This window comes from Gorilla gorilla, chromosome 7, assembly GCF_029281585.2.
Source record: "Gorilla gorilla gorilla isolate KB3781 chromosome 7, NHGRI_mGorGor1-v2.1_pri, whole genome shotgun sequence".
NCBI lineage: Eukaryota > Metazoa > Chordata > Mammalia > Primates > Hominidae > Gorilla > Gorilla gorilla.
The window spans coordinates 135,131,502-135,155,273 of NC_073231.2; the positions used below are offsets into that span (position 1 = coordinate 135,131,502).

A 23,772-nucleotide genomic window follows, 5' to 3' on the forward strand; every position below is an offset into this window, starting at 1 on the left:
GGAGGCTGAAAGTCTGAGATGGGAGAATCGCTTGAACCCAGGAGGTGGAGGTTGCAGTGAGCCAAGATAGCGCCACTGCACTCCAGCCCAGGTAACAGAGCGAGACTCTGTCTCAAAAAAAAAAAAAAATTCATGCAAATAAAACTCCAAAGAAGCACATTCTATAAACCATTTAAGGAAGGAATAATGATAGTCTTATAAAAACATATTCATGAAATAGAGGGTGAGTAAGTACTTTCATACTAACACTTTAATGCTCTTTTACAAAATGGTGTTGAAAACAAAATCAAAACAAATACATGAAAAAAATATACATTCAAATATTTCTCATAAAGACAGAAAATTTTAATAATATTGGCATATAGAATTCAGTAATATATAAAAGCACAACACATCATAGCCAAATGGAGATTATTCTAGGGATTCTAGGTAGATAGAAGATTGAAATGTAATATTAACAGAATAAAAAAGAGATATGTATAATTATTCCAATAGATGAAGACATTTGACAAAACTTCAATACATGTTTAAAATAAAAAGACTGACTTGAAAGGAAAGGGAACTTCCTCAATCTAATAAAATCTACAATTAACACATACTTATTGTGAAGTACTGGATATTCTCTCTGTGGGACCAGGAACAAGGCAAGATGTGCAGTCTTGCTGCACGTATTCAACACTGTATGGGAATCCTAGCCAATTCAATAAGCCAAGAAAAAGAAGTAATCGACATAAAAATTAGAAAGGAAAAAGTAAAACTATATCTACAGATAAGATGAAGCTTACATAACATATTCTACATAATAATATTATCTAGAATATTCTAAGAAACCTAGAGTAAAATATTAGAATAGACAAGTGAATTTAACGAATTTGAGAATTCAACATTTACTGAAGATCCTGGGTTAAGGGCTGAAGATGGAAATATAAATTAATATGATGATACTGATAATGGTAGCTATTATATTCCAGTTAAAAACCTACTATGTTCCGAACACCAACGGAAGCCAATTTGCATATAATTTCCAACATATTCATTACAAAGTGGTTGTGTGGTAGGGATAACTATCCCTATTTTCCAGACAAAGAAACTAAGGCTTAGGAAGTTTAAGTAACTGACCCCAGGTCAAACAGATACTAGGGGAAGGAGCAGATATTGATATCATGGTTCATGTGAGTTGACTTCCCAGGAGCGAAGAGTGTGGAGAACACACAGATTCCTCACTGCTGGCCATCATTTGTGGCTGAACACAACAAGATCTTAGCCCTAAATTGTGTGTTTCCATTTGATTATTTCAGCTCTCTTCTCTCCTCTTGTTTTAACATGTTGTCTGTCATTTCCAGTGAACCTGCATTTTGGTTCTCTTTGTGTGTAATATTTTGCATGTTTAGTTTTTCACGCAATGCCTCCTCCTCCTTCATTTTCACCACTAACCTTTGATACTTATTTATTGGAACATTTTGTGTTCTCTGCCTGGCATGAACACAAAACATGAGCCTGTGGGAGAGCAGCCTGAAAAATGCAGCCTCCTTTTCTTCTCTGTCTCTGCTCGATCTTTCCCAGTGTGGCAGGTAGACCGCTGTGGGCAACAGGCCAGGCTGCAGGCACAATCTGTTCAGGGGGTGGAAACAGAAGCAGTGTTCAGAGACACACTCTGAACTTTTATGCATTTTACAACATCTGTGCGGGGAAAATGTCCCGCTGGCTGCATCATTCCAGAGTCTGGGTGTCTGGGGCAAAGGGAGACAATGCTGCCATGAGGGCATGTGCATCCATGTGTGTCAGGCTGGTAGCAGCTGCAATAATGCTTCCCCATCTGCAATAAAAGTCCTCCTTAAGTTGACTAATGAGTCATAAGAGACGTGCTTCTGCTTGCTGTTTTTTATCTGCCTCTTCCTTCAGAAAAAAAAAAAATGGATTTCACACCTGCAAGACCATCTTTCCCAAATGCAATGTGTTTTCAAACTTGCACACCCACATTAAAATTCAAGGCTGTGATATGGGTATTGAGACCTGGCTCTGTCACTCAGAGGTTGAAAGAATGTGGGTATTTACTTATCTTCTCTTCGCTGCAGTTTCTCCAATGGCAAATGGAGAAAAGAACACCAGCATCGCCCGCTGGTGATGGAAATTCAACTAGATAATACATTCAAAAACCTTTGCCTCAACTGTAAAGGACTGGAACATAAGAGGTAATTATTGCTCCTGCTAAACATCACATTGTTCATACCTTTCCCCTTAGTAAATATCCCTGCTTTTTATTGGAGAGAAAAATCTCTGGAAGACTAATTTGCAATTTTCAAATGGGAAACCAGAACCCAAAGAAGAGATATGTTTTGCTCATAATTCTGAACTTGGTTACTCTTACCTGCTCTGGATTCGACATTTGTTTGGATTCTAAAGCCTTATGTGATTAATTAATAATATTATCATCAAGACACGTCTATAATTCTTGCCATTTCTGTTTTCCTATGCCATTGTTTAGAATTTCCCACGAGACGCACTTCTTTCTAGACAAAACATCTTTTACGTGCAGAGCAAAATATCAATATTTTCCAGGTTTCAGATCGTTCAAATCCCAGCATTAGAAACTGAATTCTGTCATGTCAGGATTTGAAGTGACTTTACAGGTAACTAGGTCTTTATATCTGAACTTTGTTTCTTTGTTTGCTGGGTACCTAGAATGCTGGAATTCCTGGTCCATACTTCCCGGGACCCACACCACAGGGTGTCCAAAGGACAGCTGTTGTGGGGGTGAACTGGGGTCCTCTCTTTCATGCAAATCCTCATGGCATGGGACAGCTGGGTGGAAACAGAAGAGCGGCTCTCAAGGGCCAATTACTCCCATGCCACCACCTTCCAGGACACAAAGCCAAGAGTCTGAGAATTCTAAATCCAAACTTGACCTTTCAGATTGTTACAACATTATATTTGTCAAAGTAAGAGGATAGATTTAATTTAGGTTTATTTGCCTAATTTGTAATGTTTAAATATTTGGACTTACAATATGGGGGCCCCTATTTGTACTCTTGTCCTTGGCCCTGTAAATATCAGGGGCAGGCATGCCAAAAGCTGCACTTGAAAACTGTTGGCTTGAAATGAATAGCAATGCTTTCCAAACCATAATTCACAGAAAACTAGTCTAAGAGATGTTCATAGGTGCTCCATGAAAAAAGACTTGAGTTAAGTGAATGGATATGGACCACACTGCTGCCTCTTATATAGTTAGGTCACTCTTGTTGGCAATACTTACCACTATTATTAGTATTGTAGCTGTAGTAGTAGCAGTAGTAGTAGTAGTGTCAGCATTATTTTCGAGCCTTCATTGAATGTATTATTGTTTTAAATTATTGTGTATGTTTACTATCTGTCCCTCCACTAAGATATAAGTTCTAGTAGAGGGTGGGCCTTCTCCATCTTAATCACTTGCTGCAGTGCCTAGAACAGCAAATAATAAGCAATCAATAAACGCTAGTGGAAAAGATTCATTAAACGGTTTTAGTATATACAGTAGCAGGTTTCAAAGATTTATGAACACCACATTGTTTTTACCTATGACTGGGCAATGGGGTCATCTACCATACTGGTGTCTTTCAAGCTATCTACAGAGTGTTAATAGGTATTCTCATAAAAATGGATTGGGAAGTTCCGCATTATCTCATTTAACCCTCGGTGGGAAATCTGTTATTCTCGTTTAACAGAGCTATAAACAGAGATTAAGAGAGGTTAATTAATACTCAAAGTCACACAGCCTGTAAGAGATGGGATGGATTTTAAATTCAAAGAGTTCAACTCCTAAGCCTGAAATTTTAACCTCTAGATTCCTCATGTACAATATGAATTTGATAGTGTCCCATTCATTAATTGAACAGGTCAGTATTTTATGATGTTTCCCAGAGAACAGTAAGACTTCATGACTTCCAGTTTGAGAATGTTTGAGAACACCTAGCTTAGTAACTTCCTGGAAAGCCTAATGTTAATTGACAATTTCCCCCCATCTCCATCACCAAACTCACTTCCAGCTTTCCCTAAGCCAATATTTATTTGGATATTTTGGAATAATCATTACCTTCTGACATCTTTTACGAAACATCTATGTCAAGGCTAATCTCTCTGTGCCTAACAGTGGGGCTGGCACGTAGAAAGAAATCACATTGAATGAAGGGGAAAAAATTGATGAATGAATGAATGAATAAAGAGAAGTGCCAAAGCTGAGTTTGAACCATAGCTCTACAACTTATTGCTAGTATAGCATGATCTTAGATAAACTTCTTAACCACTTTGGGCTTACATTTTCCACCTTACCAATGCAGATAATATCCACTCTATCTTCTTGGCAGAACTTTTGTATAGAACAAATGAAATGATAGTAGCACACATTAACGTAGCATTTACTATGTAACAGGTATGCTCCAAGCACTTTACATATTTTACATAATCTGCACAAAAATCTTAATAGTAAGGATTTATCATCCCCAGGAAAATGAGATGCCAGCAGTTTAAGTGATTTGCCCAAGTTTACTCAGCTTATAATAGAGAAAAGCTGGATTTAAACCCAGTAGTTTGGCTAGAAGATCTCTGCTCTTTTTGTCTTCCCACATGTGTGGTAACATTTTATTAACTATAAGGCACTTCTCAAATAAAAGAACTTATTATTACCCTTTCTTTAAGAACAGACATGTTTCCCCTGCTTTGGACATCCAATACTTACTTTGATTCCTCTGCAAATCTCTGGATTCTGTTCTCTACAGTCACTAACCAGAATTTTGGTTATGAGAAAATTAACAGACTTTTCCTCCTTTACTAAGCTCTCTGTTGATGCTGTTAGCTGGGTTAGGCTGTGTTTTCATTTTTCCCTCTGTCCACCCCAGCCTTGGTTGCATAGATCTAGGTTTTCATGAACAAAGGAATTCAGAGGCTGCCTGGTTGCTTATTACGGGCTCTGCATCCTGAATTCAGCGATCCCTGCAACTACCACTGTAGCCCCAGGAGCAGTGTGTTTAGAGCCTCATTGATTGAAACCAGCCAGATGTTTGCAAATTGAGATGCTTGCCCGCGCTGCCGCAAAGGAGCCCCCACAATGTGAATTCCTGATGGCAACAGGGAGGGGAAGGAGGGAGGACAGGGCCCCATATGAACAAACAATAAAGAGATGATTATAGGTGTCTCACTTCAGCGCCCGGGTTGGTAACTGAGCATACCTGAATCGAGTTTTAAGCATTAGTAATGAATTGAATTCCCCCATTTGAGAAAGGTGGCATCAGCTTTCAGTATAACAGAGACAGTATTACTTTCAAAGGAAAATATGGGAATTGGAGAAACAGAGGTGCTTGGCCATGAGAATGGGGCCATTTGTGAGAATGACGGCTTTTTGTTTTGTTTTGTTTTTATTGAGACGGAGTCTCACTCTGTCGCCAGGCTGGAGTGCAGTGGCGCGATCTCGGCTCACTGCAACCTCCGCCTCCCAGGCTCAAGATATTCTCCTGCCTCAGCCTCCCGAGTAGCTGGGACTACAGATGCATGCCACCACGCCCAGCTAATGTTTCTATTTTTAGTAGAGACAGGGTTTCACCATGTTGGCCAGGATGGTCACGATCTCGACCTCATGACCCGCCCTCCTCGGCTTCCCAAAGTGCTGGAATAAGGAAGCAGTACACTGCAGTGGAGAGAGTGCTGGAGTCACGATACAGATGCTAGTTCAGCCGCTGGCCAAGTGTCGACCCTGAGAAGTTCCTATTCTAGGTCTCAGTTTTCTCCTAGGCAACATAGGAATTATGTATCTATCTTAAATGGTTGTTGTGAGTATAGTAGAACTCTCTTTCCTTATTTCTACGGGTATATTCTAAAGCCAATATGAAGGATATGAAGGGGTGATGGTTCAGAGAAAAATATACATGAGGGAAGTTATTCAAGCTAGCAGTTACTAAAAATCAGTGATTTTACAAATACCTGTTTGTCTGAATGTGCTACCCTGACATTATTTCTGTATATATTTTTTCATAGTTTCTGTACATTCTTTCCTAACATCCAGGTTCCCCAACTTTATTGCTTCCTTAACATTTCCAAACTAAAACACTCATGTTGACCCAGATTCAAACCCCAAATGCATTATTTATGAATTTTGTAACTGTGGGCAGTTTTCTTAACCATTGTAAGGCTCAATGATCTCATCTATAAAGTAAAAATAATACTAAAATAATATTAATATTTATCTCATAAAGTTGATTAAGTGGGACCAAATATGTAAAGTATTAATTTCTGTGGCATATTGTAAATGCTTAAAAGATTATTGCTATTATAAATATCATAATTACTACCATTTCAAATATCTATACCTATTATATCATTTGAAATATCTACATGGTGAGATGCAGGTTTGTTGTTAATATTATATTCGGTGTCATGAGCAACGTTTAATTAAGGATATATGTACTTCCATAGCACCTACAATCAGCAGATCCTCTTATCATTGAGTTCTGGGGCAACAAACCCATGAAGCAGCAGAGCATGTTACTGTCGGGCAGACTGAGTCTCAGAGTGCTTTAGTGGCCCATAGAACATGGAACATCAGGGGCAGCTCGAGAAGTTGAAATGCCAGGAGGCATTTCCAAGTTGTAGGCGCGACTTGAAAGATTTGACAACCAAAGCCATGGATCTGATTCTGCCACACTTTTTTCTGTCTTTTCTTCCTCCATGACTTGCACACATATCCTGAGCCCCAGCATTTGAAATACTTAGAGATCCCTCAACACACTATGCTACTCCATCCCTCCAAACCTTTGCATGGCTTTACCCTGCCTGGGATGCCTTTTCAAAAGCATTTGGCCCCAAGCTCATCTAGCCAGCTTTGCACCTGTGACTCCACTGGGTGGTTAGACATCCGTCTTCATCTATAGCTTTCATGTTACATGAATGATGATAATAATAAAGGATCACATTTCTTAACGTTTTCCTATAAGCCACATGCATTATATTACTTAAGCTCTAACAAGGCAGGTATCATTACCATTCTCATTCTGTTTATGGGGAAATAGAGGCTTATAGAGTTGGAAAATCTACTCAAGATCAAAGGTTGTTCTTAGCTCACTTATTTGTATAAACTGACCTCCAGAAGACGAAGGACCCTATGAGAGTCTTCTCTGAGGCTTTTGATGGTGACCACAATGGAGAGCTTTCATTCAATAAAGGCTATATGCAAAGACTTAGGCTCCTGATGATGTCTTTCCATCTGCCTGTGTCTAGACTCTGCCTGAGTTTCCCTCTCCCCATGCTGCCATGTACCCAGTATTCCCTACTCTCCATGTTCAACAAGCAAAGCCTTTTCTAAAGAGAAGCTATATCTGCCCTTCACCAATGCAACCAGCTAAAAAGAGAAAACTTCCTCAACACAATCCACACAATGCTCCCTGAGGGATAGCTGGTATTTAGTCATGGATTTGAGAAATAAATCTGGCTATGACCTTGACCACCATACTATGAGTGCTTATACTTAACATATACCACCTCTGATCCTCATACTAATAGTCTCAGATAGGTTTTATTCCTTAGGATCAGAGAGGTTAATGACTTGCTAAAGATCAGCTGGTAGGAAGGCATAGCTAAAATTCAAACCCAAGTCTGTGTGACTCTAAAGACCTCTCTCTTGACCACCATTGCCTCTGGGAAAACACTACAGCTCCAAGCACCAATAAACTCTATTAAAGAGTTTTGCAAAAGAGTGAGTTCTAGGAAATCATCCATAATCTTTAGTGGCTATTAGATCAATTTGGCAGAAACAGTAGAGGTCAAAACATTTATCAGCTTCAATTAGCACATGTTAAAATTGAAGTTCAGAAAGTAGACATGATTTACCCAAGGTCAAACAGTTTATTAGCTACAGATATATCAGAAGACCCAAATGCACTGAGGCTCTTTAAACTTGTTTACTTTTATGTCTTCCACTATTAAATAAATATTGTACAATTGCTGGACAGGCCAGCCAAAGGTGATAAATGGAATGGCAGAACTACTTTGTGGAGGAAGGCTGCATGGTTTACACAGATTTAGCCAATGATATAAATTTGTTAAATTTCTTTGGTAGTTCCTAGTGTTATGTTAAATGCTTTGGGAAATAAATAAATGCAAATCATAGCTCTTACCATCAAAAACCTTACGTTTTGTTGGGAAAAAAAGGATTCAAATCTGAAATATCAAGAATAGCACAATTCAAAATAGGACACAATTAGGTGCTATGGTAGTTGGAATCACTGTCTTGGATATGGCTATACAAAGTCTTATATAGATGCAGATGGAATTCAGAAGAGACAAAAATCAGAATATAGTAACCAGTGAAGGCCTTGTGGAGGAGGAGGGATAGAGATGAGCTCTGAAGTGTAAGGATCATTTCTTTTGACTAAAGAGGAAAAGATGTTCTAGGTAAGAGAGAGGGGGTGAAGTGGGGAGAGAATGAAGGAGAGGGAGAGGAAGACCATGCACTGGAAGAATGGGGAGTCATTTTAGTGAAGACTTTGCTAATTGCAAAGAAGGGAAACCTATTCATGTCATCTCAGGAAAAGGAGGTTCATTGCAGGGATGCATATAAATATAATGAATAAAACAATACTGTCATAATAATGGCTATAAAATTATCAAGCAATTATTATGTGCCAGGGATTATGCTAAAACTCTGTCTACAATCCCTCAGGACGTGATATTGTCTACTATAGCTTCATTATACTTGTGGGAAAACTGAGGCCCAGAAAGGCTAAGTAACTTACCCAAGGTCACACAGGTGGAATCTAATTTCAGGTGGAATAATTTTAGAACCTGTACTCCTAAACTTGTGCTCCTCTTTGTTCTCCATATAGCTCCTCTATATCCTCCATATACAACAAGCAAAGCCTTTTCTAAAGAGAAGCTATATTAAATGGGCTAGAATTAGGCCCTGAAGCCTCTCTGTCTCTCTCTCTCTCTCTCTCTCTCTCTCTCTCTCTCTCTCTCTCTCTCTGTGTGTGTGTGTGTGTGTGTATGTGTGTGTATGTATGTATATGTGAGTCTCAAATATCTCAGAAAATCCCAATTATAACATCTCTATTGACTTCTGCCTGTCTGTTAGACCCTCGCAACCAGCCAGCCCTGTCATAACTTCAGCTTATCTGGGGACCACACTCTCTGTCCCAGTCCTGACTCGACCTAGGGGCCTCTGGGTTCAGCTTCCAAGTGGGTCAACCCTGACTATTATTTTCCTAATCATGGACTCCCTATTGAGGATTCTTATTGCCTTGGTCCCTCGGTTAGGCTCAGGTCATGCCAGTCACAGCCTCCTAATCTATGGACCGCTTTTCAATCAGATGCTTAGCCTTGGTGTCCAGTCAGCTGTGGCTTGGTGCGAACGAGAGAATTCACATGTTCAACTGCTCATCCAGCTGGTGCCGTAGACACAACAGTGTCCTGTGAAGGATAAGATTAACAGAGCAGGCAATGACCTCGGGAAAAGCATTTTTTTCAATAACCCAATAGAGTTATTTCCTTTCTTTCTAAACAAAGGATTTTAGAGATAGAAGGGACTTCAGATTCATTCCCATTTTACACATGACCATATTAAAGCTGAGGGAGCCACACTGCAGCCTCAGGATCACCTCACAAATGAATGGGAATGCTGAGACCAGAATTCTAGTTTCTTGGTCCTACAATCCAGCTCTCTTTTCCTTATGGCACATTGGGATCTATAATGAACATTAAACTGCAAACACCTTGAAAAGCACTTCAGTCTCAAGACACTACTTTCTTTTGTAGCCTCATGTGCCTTTGAAAGAACTGAGGGTCAAAAGAACTGTTTGCTTCTAATTGTCTCAATAAATTTTAAAAGTGTTATTACATTGTAGTGATTAAGAACTGGTGAGAGTAGACGCAATATGATAAGATCAAGGCCATGAAGCTTAATAGTCCTTAGCTGATTGTCAGTCTTTTTTTTTTATTTTTTAAAGAATAAATAATTCTACCCAGGACTCTAAAGCACCCAGATCCAGCACTTTATATTTCCTGTCATAAAATTCCTGAACTGGAGCAGCTGCCTGCTGGAGTGATGGTTGCTCCAGTAAATACTGGGGTTCTGATCCCCACAGCATAGCCAGCCTGGCCTGTGAGCTGAGCCCCAAAGAAAGGCAGAACAGATTTCTGTGCAAAGAAATGTGACTTTTCACATGCTGAAATACAGTCTCTTCTTATTGTTGTCTAACACCTTCCTCCTTTCTCTTTCTCTCTCCCTGCTTTTTTATTTCCTTCCTTCCTTCCTTTGGCACAGAGTTAAGAGAAAAACGTTAAATAGCAAAACTATCTCCTATAGTTAACAATGGAATTTTGTGAACCTAGGACTGATGAGTGAAGCATAATTATAAGTGTCATATTTTCATATCCGCTATATACGAGAACTAGATTTGTAACGTTACTGAACTCACCCCCTCGATTCTACTTTGCAAGGTGGTTGTTACTATTCCTATGTTATAGAGGAGAAAACAGTCAGCAAGGTTCTTTTTTTTGTTTGAGATGGTGTTTCGCTCTGTTGCCCAGGCTGGAGTGCATAGGCACAGTCTCAGCTCACTGCAACCTTCACCTCCCGGGTTTAAGCAATTCTCCTACCTCAGCCTTCTGAGTAGCTGGGATTACAGGCCTGTGCCACCATACCTGGCTAATTTTTGTATTTTAAGTAGAGACAGGGCTTCACCATGTTGGCCAGGCTAGACTCGAACCCCTGACCTCAGGTGATCCTCCTTCCTTGGCCCCCCAAAGTGCTGGGATTACAGGCGTGAGCCACTGGGCTTGGCTCTTAGCAAAGTTCTTTAATTATTCCCATAATATCACACAGTTTTGGAATGGTAGGATCAATTTAATAGTAAGAAGGTAGAATCCATTTAATGGTCCATTGATTGACTTGATTCGATTGATTGATTAAAATCTCCATAAAAGGAAATTTTAGTGTTGGCAAGAAACCACTTAAGTTAAAGAAGTTTCCATGAGGGACAGATCCATGATTGACCCAGATTTCCTCAAGGGCTACATTTAATATGAAATAGCAAATTTCCCTTCATTAATGTTAAACTGAATAAAATGTGTAGTAGGTTCTACCAAAATCTTATTATCTTTTTGTAACACATCACAAGTCAACATCTGCCATTCTTCTAAATTCCGTGCATTTTGCTGAGAATTGTATTGCTGTGTCTCTCAGCACCGTGACAATCCAAGTAGCAGTAAAGGTGGGAAGAAGGGTTTCTGATGTTATTTTGTCCATGGTCTAGTTCTCCTTTTACATTCCAAGGATAATCACAAAAGAATATTGTGTTTGATGAATCAGGCTACCTAAATGTTACATGTCAGTGGAACTGTTTCTCATCAAGAAAATATGGAAAATACCGATTTCATTATGTAACAGTTTAAAGCAATGGGTAGTGACAAAATCCAAAAGAAAGGAACAGCCTATTATGCAAACGCCTGGCCACTCAAAGCCATTTGAAACCATTATTGCTTAGATGAGATCAAGTAAAATGAAAGCGCAAGTAGTCTGAGTTCTCTGGACTCACATGATACTAGATTATATGTGTTTGTGGATATGTTTCTGTAGCCACAAGCCCTCACAAGCTTAAGGTATGGAATCCTCCTCAGGGGAAGTACCAACAAGACAAAGCTGAATACTCCGAGGGAAAGAAGAGTTAGGGGAAGACTGAAGTCTGATACAGGGAAGTAACAATATGCCACATCTGGAGTATAAACCCAAGGTGCCAATTTGCTGGAGGGCAAGCAAGGGAGAACAGAAGCTGATCTGTGTGGTCCTGAACAGATTCTGGGGCAGCAGAGCTTCATCTAAAGACCTAGAGTATGGGCAATGCCACTGGTGTCTCAGTTCTTCTATCAGAGTATTTATCAATCTGCATTATTTTCTAATTAGCTATGTGTTTCCCCTCTAAAGGCTGCATTTCTATAAGATGGGAATTATTTCTTATTCAACCCTGTGTAGTCAGCACCCATAGAGCCCAGGAACTGTATAGCTGCTCAAAAGTGCTGGCAAAAGTGGAAGCTAAACATTGAGCACACATGGACATAAAGAGGGAAATGATAGACACTGTGGACTACTAGAGGGTGGGAGCGGGTTAATAACCCACCTGTCATGTGCTATACTCACTACTCAGGTGATGGGAGCCATACTCCAAACCTCAGCATCACACAGTATTTCCATGTAACAAATCTGGACTTTTTGTTTTCAACAAATAAAAGTTGAAAACAAAAAGTATATTGGCACTTGGGATTTCTTCCGCATGTACCATACTCGAAAATACTTGAGATCCAGAAAGAGATATTCTCTGCATCTCTCAGGTAGTTAATCTTAATGATAATATTTAATGCAATGTCTATCCCTGGGAGGATGATATCTTTGAGCAACTTTTTCCCCTGAGCATAATAACTTTTTCATTCCAACAATTTGTCTCTCCTCAAATATAAGGTACTATGCCTTATACGAGGTATTGTCTTTGAGAAATAGAGCCAATATTGACAGATTGTACTGTGTTCCCAAATTAGCAATCTAGCACCCCCACAAGAGCTGTGGAAGGCCCCCTTCAGATGGAAAAGCTGGGGGGAAGCAAAACGTGGCTGAAATAAAAGTGTCTACAAAACTTGCTGCAGTTGCACCAAGGAAATATATTTCATACTCTTTTCTCGATTAGCATTCTAATGGTTTCTGACTCAGGTCTAACAGCTTGGAGTGAATATTACAGGCAATTGTGTAAATAATACAGGTTTTTTTTCAGTGTGTCCAAATGTATAATTAAATGGATAATGTTACAGCTCCCCAAACCCACTAAGTCCTGCTGCCTAAATGGAGAGCTTTTGAAATTTCATCCCAGTACATAGTTATATGATACATTGCTTTTATGGCCCGCTGGGCAAATGACTAGTGGTTTGGAAAGGAGCTGAATGCATATTTATAATGATGAGCACAGTGATGTTCAAAGGGCCAGTAAAATTGCTCCAGTAAATAACATGAATTATACAAAAGCATCTCTTTATGTATCTGAACTTTTCTGATGCAGGATGTGTGTCAACACGAACACACTTCATCTCCTAAATGTTTGCAGGTAACTCTTGTTTTGAATTCTATGCAATCAGATGTCAGGGTTAACCAAACTCGAAGGAGAAATTCTATTTCTGAAATCCTTCTACTTTGTTCAATGTCTTCTCGATTTCTCAGGGAGTACAGTTTCCATTATCAATAAAATGGGCCCAGTTTTGAACCCAAGCTTTTATGTCTGTGTTCAGCCTTTTGCTCACATATTTAACAGAAACTTCCAAAAATGAGGACAAACCAGCAAGACTTGTATTTGCGACTTTAAGAGCCATGAGTGGGGATGGGACTGGATGGGCATCCCCTGTGCATGTGAACCGTGGTGTACTTAGAATCCTAAGCCTCGCTGCTTGCCCTTCACCAGACAGCTGTGCAACCTCAGTAGAGCCTCCTCACACCTCTGAACCTCAGTTTCCTCATCTATAAGCAGGAAATAATCATATCTTCCCTCCCTCCCACCCATTTTGTTTATAATGGTTGAATGAGATAACACACATGAAGGCACGTGGCTCATACTATAAGCCCACAGTTAACAATTTATAAAATAAGTATGTTTTACTCATGACTTCACTTATTCAACAAATATTTGGGATAGGATAATAGACCAAGGACTGTGCTAGGAATGGTGGATAAAACAATAACAAAGAGGCAGGTCCCTGCCCTATAGAAAAGTACAGTTTAGTGGAAAATAAAAATAACTAAACAGTTCAAATGTCATAGAAGATGTGTTACAATGGGGAAAGGAAGAAAGGATGCCATGGGTTGAGATGAAACATTTATTTCCGTTTTGGGAATAGGGGTTAACGTTGGTATTAGGGTGTTGATGAGAAAAGTTTTGGGGAAAATAGGACACATCAATAGGAATTGGGTCTTTGACATTAAAAGGGAAATGAACCAAGAGAGGAAGGTTTTCAAGCTGAGACATGAGCACATGGAAAGGTTTGGGCAAAGGAGAGCTGCAGTCTGGTTGCCAGAGGAGGAGTTGATAAGATGAGGTTGGGTGGGGGAAAAACCAGCCTGTGAAAAGACCTGTGAGTCTTTCATATGATTTGGCTGTGTCCCCACCCAAATCTCATCTTTAATTGTAGCTCCCATAATTCCCATGTGTTATGGGAGAGAAGTAGTGGGAGATAATTGAATCATGGGGGCAGTTTTCCCCATACTGTTCTCATGGTAGTAAATATGTCCTAAGAGATCTGATGGTTTTATAAGGGGAAACACCATTCACTTGATTCTCATTCTCTCTCTTGCCTGCTGCCATGTAAGACATGCGTTTTACCTTCCACCGTGATTGTGAGGCCTCTCCAGCCACGTGAAACTGTGAGTCCATTAAACCTCTTTTTCTTTACAAATTACCCAGTCTCGGGTATGTCTTTATCAGCAGTGTGAAAACAGACTAATACAGTCTTGTTGAAGGGGATGCCCCCAGCAGTTCTCCTTGGCCCCAGAAGCATAGGCATGGCCTCCAAAACTGCTGGCCACTATCCTTAGACCTTTCTTCAAGGGAGCTGTGAGCTCCCTTATATTCTTCCTTCTCCTAAGCTTGGAAGTCAGCAGCTGCCTCTCTTCAACCCAGGCAATATGACCCTTCCTAGGTAACGTGCTCCTTCATAGGCTTTTTGGAGGTTAGAGAAGGTTCCACTTCAAATACACTTGAAGTGTAATGTAAGAAGTACCTCCACCTGGGAAAAGGAGCGCCACAAACCTGGTGCATTTCCTAGCTTAATCCCTAGGTCTTTTTCAAACTGGGAGCACTTCCCATCACTGGGCTTGGAAATCACTGCAGTGGGCTTTGATCACCATTACTTTAGATAAGATTAGAATAGAATAGAATAGAATAGAATAGAATAGAATAGAATAGAATAGAATAGAATAGAATAGAATAGAATAGAAAATAGAATAGAATAGAATGAAAAATCAACTGCCTGGCTTTAGAAGAGGATACTATACCACGAAATACTTTATTTCGATTATATATATTTGTATGTATGTGTACACTACATTGCAAGGTAAAATAAATTTCTTGTTTATTCATTCATTTATTTATTCATCACATAAATATTTAAAGTGTAAAAAAAAAAAAAAAACTCACACCACAAAAAAAAGACACCACTTAAGCTGAAGCAGGATGTGAGGTTTGGCCAACTAGTTTCTGTGGAATATGCTGTTAATAGATGTTTCACAAAATAAAATTAATACTAGCAAGTTTTTCTTCTAATGTATAATTATATTTTAAGAGCACAAGAACCTAAATACACATATATAATTATGTGACATTGTACTATAATAAATAATGTGCTTTCCAAAGAATAATAAGTTGCCTGAGATCCCCTGCTGTGTGACAGAAGGAACTGCTGAAAGCACTGTGTACATGATCATCACAGGTCACATAATGCATCCTTTCAACACGTCTCAACATATTTTAGTGTTTATTACTCATCAAAAATATATATCCTCAAGAATGACTGTTGATTCTATTAATACTTCATAGTTTTTAAAATATTCTGTGGTCAAATAAGTTTGGGAATTCTATCACACAGTAGGAGATCTAGTTGTTTTAGATTTAGGAAGGACTTGAGTGAATATTGAATCACCTCATTTTGAAGTGAGATTACAGAAACTCTGGCCTGTGACACACCTTGCCTAAATAATCATAAAAACAGGTATCATGTGTTGAGAACTTACCATATGCCTGTTCCTTAGCTAAGCAGTAATACACATTACTTTATTTAATTCTTAAATGGTGGAACAGGCACTCAAGTCCAGTTCTAGCAAATTCCAAGCTGAAAAATAGGGGGACTCTCATCCCTCATTCTCCCAATGCCATAAAGAAGGTCACTTCTTTTCTTCCTCACCCCAGTCTCTCCCTCTGCCTCATACTCATTACTCTTTTCTACTTTATTCTACCAAAGACTATGGGCATGAGCTATGCCGGAGCCCCTCCATGCCTGTGGGTAACACACAGACTCTAGGTTGCACATCCAAATAGTCTCAAGTCAGATCCTGAAGTTTATATTTAGAAGAAAAACTAGGAAACCTAGTTTTGGGCTTCGTTTTCAGCCACAAGCTTTATTGAAGACCCTTGAACATTCAGAGTGATGGTGTCATTTTCATCAAGTGGATTGTTTTATTCCCTTTTGGTTTCTTGGGACTATGCTCTATCATTGAGAAGCCAGAAATAGAGGCACAGGTAAGGGCAAAAAACAGTTTTGACCATCATTCTGTGATTTCACAATCAGTCAATTTCGAAAATACCACAAGTACACTTTGCTCCCTAATCTTAGTGAATTAGAGAAAATAATAATACTTTGAGCCAATGTCTTCAGGGATTTTAAATATTCCGGAGGTATTTATACTAGTCCTTTAAAAAGCAGACACACTAAATATATCTTAAATCATATTGCTTTTCTTGATGTATCATTAGTTAAGATAAGTTGATTTATCATTATTTAAGAAATGTTGATTAAGATAAATCAACAAAAGGTGGAAACTGAGTGGAACCTGACAGAGCATATAACACAATCTGCTTATGTTAGAGTTGAAGAAATGGACACTGTAAGTGAGGTGTGAAGAAAAGTGTTCCAAGGGCTTTGACATTTCAGTTCTTGGGTCTCTTTGATTCCATCAGTGTAGTGTCTGGCTTTGCCATAAACTAGCTTGAATATCTTTCAGTTCTTGCAAAGTCCCGATCTTACTTCACATAAATGGGATAGGTGGCTTGGTAAAGCTATATATGTGTGCGTGTGTGCGTGTGTGTGTGTGCGCGCGTGTATGTCTGTGTGTATGGCCCTGAAGTCCAAGAAGAATAGTAAAATGACCTAAATATATTCCTTAGAAAAAAATAATTAAGAAAATATTTCTAGACATATTTTTGCAGCCATTGTTTGCTTTCAAGGGAGCCCCAGGCAAGAATAGAAATAGAGACAAAGGAGGCTGAAGCTAGGATGAAGGCAGAAAATGCTATTTGAATGAATAGGCCTGGATTCTACTTCAATCCCCACAAGAGGACTGAAGCCAAATTCTGCAAGAGTAAAATGTCTCCTTCTGTTTAGCTAGCTTCTCCAAGGTAGCCAGGGGTGTTACATACAGCCCTCCTATGCTCATAGTGCTGAGGAGCAGGAAAGAGGAAAGAGGAGAAAGGCAGCATGGGGGAGCATTAGTATCTCTCCTAGACATCTTGTAGCCCAAAGAACTGTGCTGCTCTCCAGGAGAAAGGGAAATAGGAGACAACTCTCTACAACATAATGGATCTGTAAAATCTACAATTCTGTTTTATAATGTCCTAAGTACTGCATTTTGCAACTAGATAGTACTTAAGATAAAACCCATGCACTGTTCTGTGAACTCTCTCAATATGGTGCCCACGTGCCACGGACTGACTATATTGTCCCCTCAAAATTCATATGTTGAAGTCCCGACCCCCAATGTGATGGTATTAGGAGGTGAGACCTTTGGGATCTGATTAGGTCATGAGGGTAGAGCCCTCATGAATGGGATTAGTGCCCTTATAAAAGATACCCTAGAGAGCTCTGTTTCCCCTTCTGACTTGTGAGTATGCAGCAAAAAGACTGCCATTTATGAACCAGAAAACACCAGACACCAAATCTGCTGGCACTTTGATCTTGGACTTCCCAGCCTCCACAACTTAAGAAATAAATTTCTGTTGATTATAAGCCACCCAGGGTATGTTACTTTTGCTATAGCAGCCCTGATGGACCAAAGAACCAAGTATCTGCTGCCTAACATTGTTTTTTCTAATATTACATTCAATAATCTACATAGAGATCTTCATGAGAACCTTTTTCTGAAACACCAGAAAGCCCTTTAAACTCTAGTCCAGCCTCCCTATTTTATTGAACAGCAAAATGAACCCCAGAAAAGGGATGTGACTGGGCACATCCAGGGACAGAGCTGGGTAGAGACAACAGAGTCTATTCTTTTTTTTTTTTTTTTTTTTTTTTGAGATGGAGTCTCGCTCTCGCTCTGTTGCCCAGGCTGGAGTGCAGTCGTGCGAGCTCGGCTGACTGAAAGCTCCGCCTCCCAGGTTCAAGCCATTCTCCTGCCTCAGCCTCCCAAGTAGCTGGGATTGTTACAGGTGCCCGCCACCACGCCCTGCTAATTTTTTTGTATTTTTAGTAGAGGTGGGGTTTCACCCTGTTAGCCAGGATGGTCTCGATCTCCTGACTTCATAATTCGCCCGCCTCAGCCTCCCAAAGTGCTGGGATTACAGGCGTGAGCCACCGCACCTGGCCAACAGAGCCTATTCTGCTGTGGTCCCTGGAACTTGCTACACAGCTGCTTGGTCATACTCCATCTTCCTGACGTGGAGTTAAGACTTTGTTCTAAGTTGTATTTTTTACTTCTAGTGATCCCTAGTGTTCTAATAGTCCAACACTCTGAAAAACAGGAAAACATTTTTCCTTGTGGTTGCCATGGTTTTTACAGTGGAATAAACAAATTCAGCAGAGAATGTTTAAATAGAGGAGGGCTCTGAGTGATAGAAACAATTGGCCATCTATTAATATTTACATTAAGAAAAAGCATATATCAGGTGTATACTTGATAGAGGGAAACCCGTTTTTGTTAGAACAAAAGCTTAAGTGATACTGATTGACTGGTCAGGAGGAGGAAAGTTTCCTTGACAACTGGCAATAATCACTGTGCCTTCAAATAAAAAACTAGTCTCTTTTCTTTCATCATCTCTTTCTACTTCTTTTTTTAAATAAATTAATTTAAAGATGATTAGTCCTGACTCAAAAAGTTGGAGAAACCTTTGAAAAGTGAGTAAATATTATTACAAATTTGTGGGTGATTTTTCTTATCTTTCCATTTGGTAATTCTAGGTGATCTGGTTTAGTCAGCATGACTATGTGTCTTCTCTCCTCAGGCCTTCCTAAAGCAAAAGAAAACAAAAATGGCATTGAATGCTATGCTCCAGAATTAAGCAAATTCACTTTCTGCATCCACCCTTCAAAAAAGGGCCCAAAACTACTCATGTATGCAATTGTAGCAGGTGTTTTTCAGGACAAAAATACCCTAATATTTCAAAAGTGTTCAAAAATGGGAACCAGTGCTAGGGCAAACTCCAGAGAGATCCCCAGTACTTTTCTGTGGCTGAAGAAGTCTGTTCACAGAAGGCTCCATCTGGCTGTGGTAGACAGGTGCAAGAAGACACACATGCATACACACACGAGCACGGCTTGCCTAAGTTCTGTATATCTCACCTGGCTTGGGTTCCTCTACCATTGTAATTTCCGTTAATGATCAGAGGCCCCCTTCAAATATACTCTGAGAATTTACATGAGGGAGGCCAACAAACCCATCAGGCTCAGCTCTTTAGTTTCAAGTGTCTTTTTCATTTCACACATGTTTGAGACTTCACTGAATTTGCCATCAAAGGACATTGGCAAGAAATTTGCTAAAAGAACCATCCTGTTACCATCGGAAGGTGCATTAAGACTTGGATTATTAAACTAGATAACATCAAGTCAATTTCTTTGGTGTCTTTTTGCATTAGATATATTTCTTACTTAGTAGACTTAATTTTTCCAAAAGAATCATAAACTCTAGACGTAAGATGTGGGTTCTCACTAAAGAATTTCACAGAATAATTAGGAAAAGAATGAAATAGAAATTGGCGACAGGTTACAAATGAACATATTCAAAACCTTAAGCCACGTAACAAAATATGACTTTCAATGTGAAATAATAAGAGCATTTTACTTAAATGATAGAATGCATTGCACTTCAAACGGATAGTCATGTTGTTAAAGATGCTGTTTCCTTTCATTGTTTTTAAATCTATGCTCCCAATTCCATCCTACCAAAAAAATTCTTACTATTATGACCCTTGGGAAAAATGAACCAATTCATACAGCCAAGTTTTGCACTTCCTTTAAGAAATGTGACTTTCAATTACAAACTGTCTTATCCTAAATAAACTTAAGTTAAAAAAAAAAAACCATACAATATGTTCCTTGTTGCTTCACATTAACCACAATCGACCTTGTTTAAATATTAACTAGTTTTGGCTTATGTATAAACTGCTTATTAAATGTTGACTTGCTGATGGAATGAACGAAGACCTAATCTATTGCTTGTTGTGTCTGAGAAGCAGGTACTCTAGGTACAGTATCTATAATCTTGGTGTAAGACATCTAGTTATTATTCCCATTTTCTTATTTATTTATTTATTTTATTTTTATTTATTTATTTATTTATTTATTTATTTATTTATTTATTTATTTTGAGATGCAATCTTGCTGTGCCACCCACGAGTGTAGTGGTACGAACTCATCTCACTGCAACCTCCACCTTTGCCTCCTGGGTTCAAGCAATGCTCCTACCTCAGCCTCCTGAGTAGCTGGGACTACAGGCATACACCACCACACCCGGCTATTGTTTTGCATTTTTGTTAGAAACAGGGTTTCACCATGTTGGCCAGCTGGTCTCGAACTCCTGGCCTCAAGTGATCCACCCTCCTCAGCCTCCCAAAGTGCTGGGATTACAGGAGTGAGCCACCACGCCTGGCCTCTCATTTTCTTTTGAGTGAGCAGTCTCAAAGAGTGAGGTTATACAAGATCACAAAGCTTGTGGGTGATGGAGCCAGAATCTGGCTACCAGGATTGGCTCTTTCCATCACAAGGAAAGGGAAAGAGGGTGAAAGGAAGCAGATTCAGTGGCTCAGGTGGGCTGCTCACTGTCGGCCATTGCAGGATGCCCAGGCCCAAGTCTTCTATGACTTGAAGAACTAAACTTGGCAGTGACTCTGAAATTCTTGTCCTCAGGACACGAATTTTTTTTTTATTCTCATCTTTTTCTAAAAAGTGACAGAAAATCTGGCCTTCTAAGTACTTGTAACTTTGCTCAAAATAAAGTCAAAGCATCCTATTCCAAGCAAAACCTAAGCAGTAATTTCTGCACTATAGCACTATAGGTCTTAATATAGCAGCAGGATACTATGCACAACACACAAACATCTTCATTTCGCTTGTGAAATTTATTCAAGCAAGGGAAAGCATGAACACCAGTCACCATTGAAAAATATTTTACCAGGGTGATATGAGAAGGGAATATCCAAAAACTATATAATGTTTATGACATCTGTAAATCATAATAGCTTAACAATATTTTTATGTAATGTTGATTTAAAATGACATCAAACAAAAATAAATTGTGTAATAATTACCATATATAATTATGCCTAAAAGACTTCATCCACTTAATCAACTCGACAGAAAATGGAAAAAAAATGTAACCTGTTCTAAGTGTTCTCAAAAGAGACTGTAGCGATGGTTGCAAATGCTGTAAATATACTAATATAAGCATTGAATTGTACACTTTAAGTGAGTGAATGATATGGATGTAAGTTATATCTCAATAAAGCTGTTACCAAAAAACACAAAACAAACAACAACAACAACAACAAAAAAAACATTTAAGCTAGTCCTTTACCTACTGTGAATTCAAAACATAGGTTAAGTCTTTGGAAAAAAGGGACACCAAAGCTGAGCATGGTCAGAGGAAAAAGGGAGTTTGTTTGGCTTTTTTCTCCCAAATGGAAGGGATAGGGAAGAACATGAGAGGGAAGAAGAAGAAAAGTACAGAGGAGCACCCAGGGTGGACAGAATGTCTTTGTGGTAGTAAGGATCATTTTAGGACCTGCCCACTGCAAAATTTAAGGAAGCCCCACATCATCAGCCTCAACTAGCTCTTCCCCATCATTTAAGGGAAGATCATGAAGCTCCTCAATTCACTGGCAAGTTCCCTCCTCCCTCACTGCAGCCTTTATTGCTTGCAGGTGAATGTAAGAGCAACGATAGCATTCTTTCTTCTTTTATCCACCACCCCTAAGAGGTCCTCAAGATTAACTCTTCCCTCTTTACATTCTGTTATCCTGAGCTCCCACAAAAAGTCCACAATTTCAGTCTTCTCTCATCACCTGACTCTTATCCCAAAACAGTTGCAGGTTCCCTATTCTGATTTTGTCTCTCACCTAGCCACATTTTCTACACTCTACCACTATGCTCTAGGACTCATAGTTTGACATCAGCAAAATCCTCTTTAATTTCAACCTCTTTTTGCCCTAACTGAAGACAGTGCTTCCCTGTTAGCCTCTGAGAAGGTGGCTAATTGCCTACTCATGCCCCTCATAGCACTGAGCCGGAGGTGGTGTAGGAGTCTGCCTTGCCCATTATTGACATTTTCAGATCAATGATCCTCCCTCCTTTCTATAAAATCTCAGTTCCACTGAAACGTATGTCTCAGGTTAAACTTCCCATCACTCCTCCTTGTTATAATTGCATACTACCCCTCTAGTCTCTTTCTCTCATCTGTGGAAGGTTTTAGCTCCTGGACTTCTTTCTCTCCACCACTAATTCTTCTGTTATAATTATTTATTAATACCACCCCCACCATCCACTTAACACCACGGCTTCTCAGTTTTGTATTTCTTTTCTATCTTCTCTTCCAAGGATATTTTCTTTTGTGGCATCTCAGCTCTCTGCTTCCATGCTCTGGGTCTTGTCATTGCTAATAACTGCATTAACTCAAAAATAGTGCCCTCAAGCATTCTAATCTCTGATCATTCCTTCTTTTCTGATTGCTTTCTCTAGTCCTCATTCCCATTTGAACCATTCTTGCTCCTTCCTGAAATCTGCAATTATTTGTACAAATTTTAAATGATCAATCAACTCTTTCCTGTCCTTTCTTCCCTTCTCCTAAATTTAGTGTCAGTGGCTAGGGTGATCAACCATCCCAGTTTTCCTGGGGCTGAGGAGTTTCCCAGGATGCAAGACTTTCAGTGTCAAAAATTTAAAGCCTTGGGCAACCTGGGACAAGTTGGTCACCATGTTAGTGATGCATGTTATAATCCCACTGGATACTACTTCAACACCTGTATTAAAGTAACACTAGCTATTGTAACATACACATCCTAAACGCTCTAACCTGCAAATAGAAATGGTGTCAAAAAGTTACACAAATATTAACTGCCTTGGCCCAGAAACATGTCACTTTTTCTCACATCCCAAGGGCCCAAACTAGAGCCAAACACCTTAGGAGGTGGTGTTTAGCTTGTGCACAGAAAGAAGATATGAGCCTCTACCACAATTCTATTATTTACCACAGAATTCCCACCAACTCTCCACTGTGCTTGTCTGGCAAAACCCCCAACCTGTTACCCTGTTATCCCACCTGACTTCATCCCTGCAATTGGGCAGCTGACTGGAAGGAAACATAACCCCACTGACTTGGCTAACCTTAAATTCAGGGCAAGGCTCACTGGACCCCTAACCCCTAAATACTGCCTGGCAAATCTAATATAGCTCTCTGTTAATTCACTCTCTAACTTACCCTCAGGCTGTTTAACAAGTTCTCCTCTCTTATCAAACATCCAAGTTCCTGTTACTCTTTGATCTTGGCTCATAACTGCCACTTATCTATGTGAACTATTTTCTCAGACAGTCTTTTTATCACTTTTCTTAGTGACAAAAGGAGAATATTCCTAGCACCCTGCCACTGAATCAACTAAAATATTGGCACAGGTACCCTGATGCTCTGACTTCCTACTGTTGCAAGGGAGGAATGAGCCCTGTTCCTATCCTCTTCCCCCTCTTGCAGAGTAACAATTTTCTTGCGTAGCAGGCCCCGTACCTCTCACCTTCTTAGAATCTTTCTCC

The 23,772-nt window shown here is 39.5% G+C and overlaps 1 long non-coding RNA gene across 1 annotated transcript in view; it reads right to left on the reverse strand.

The window, feature by feature from the left end:
- Positions 1 to 258: 258 nt before the first annotated feature.
- Positions 259 to 23,772, reverse strand: part of LOC129524241 (uncharacterized) — a 37,617-nt gene continuing 14,103 nt past the window's right edge. The window contains exons 3-4 of the long non-coding RNA XR_010135048.1: positions 3,254 to 3,438; positions 259 to 1,611 (exon numbers count right to left, since the gene is read on the reverse strand). This is a non-coding gene — a long non-coding RNA (uncharacterized lncRNA). The remainder of the gene's footprint in view (positions 1,612 to 3,253; positions 3,439 to 23,772) is intronic.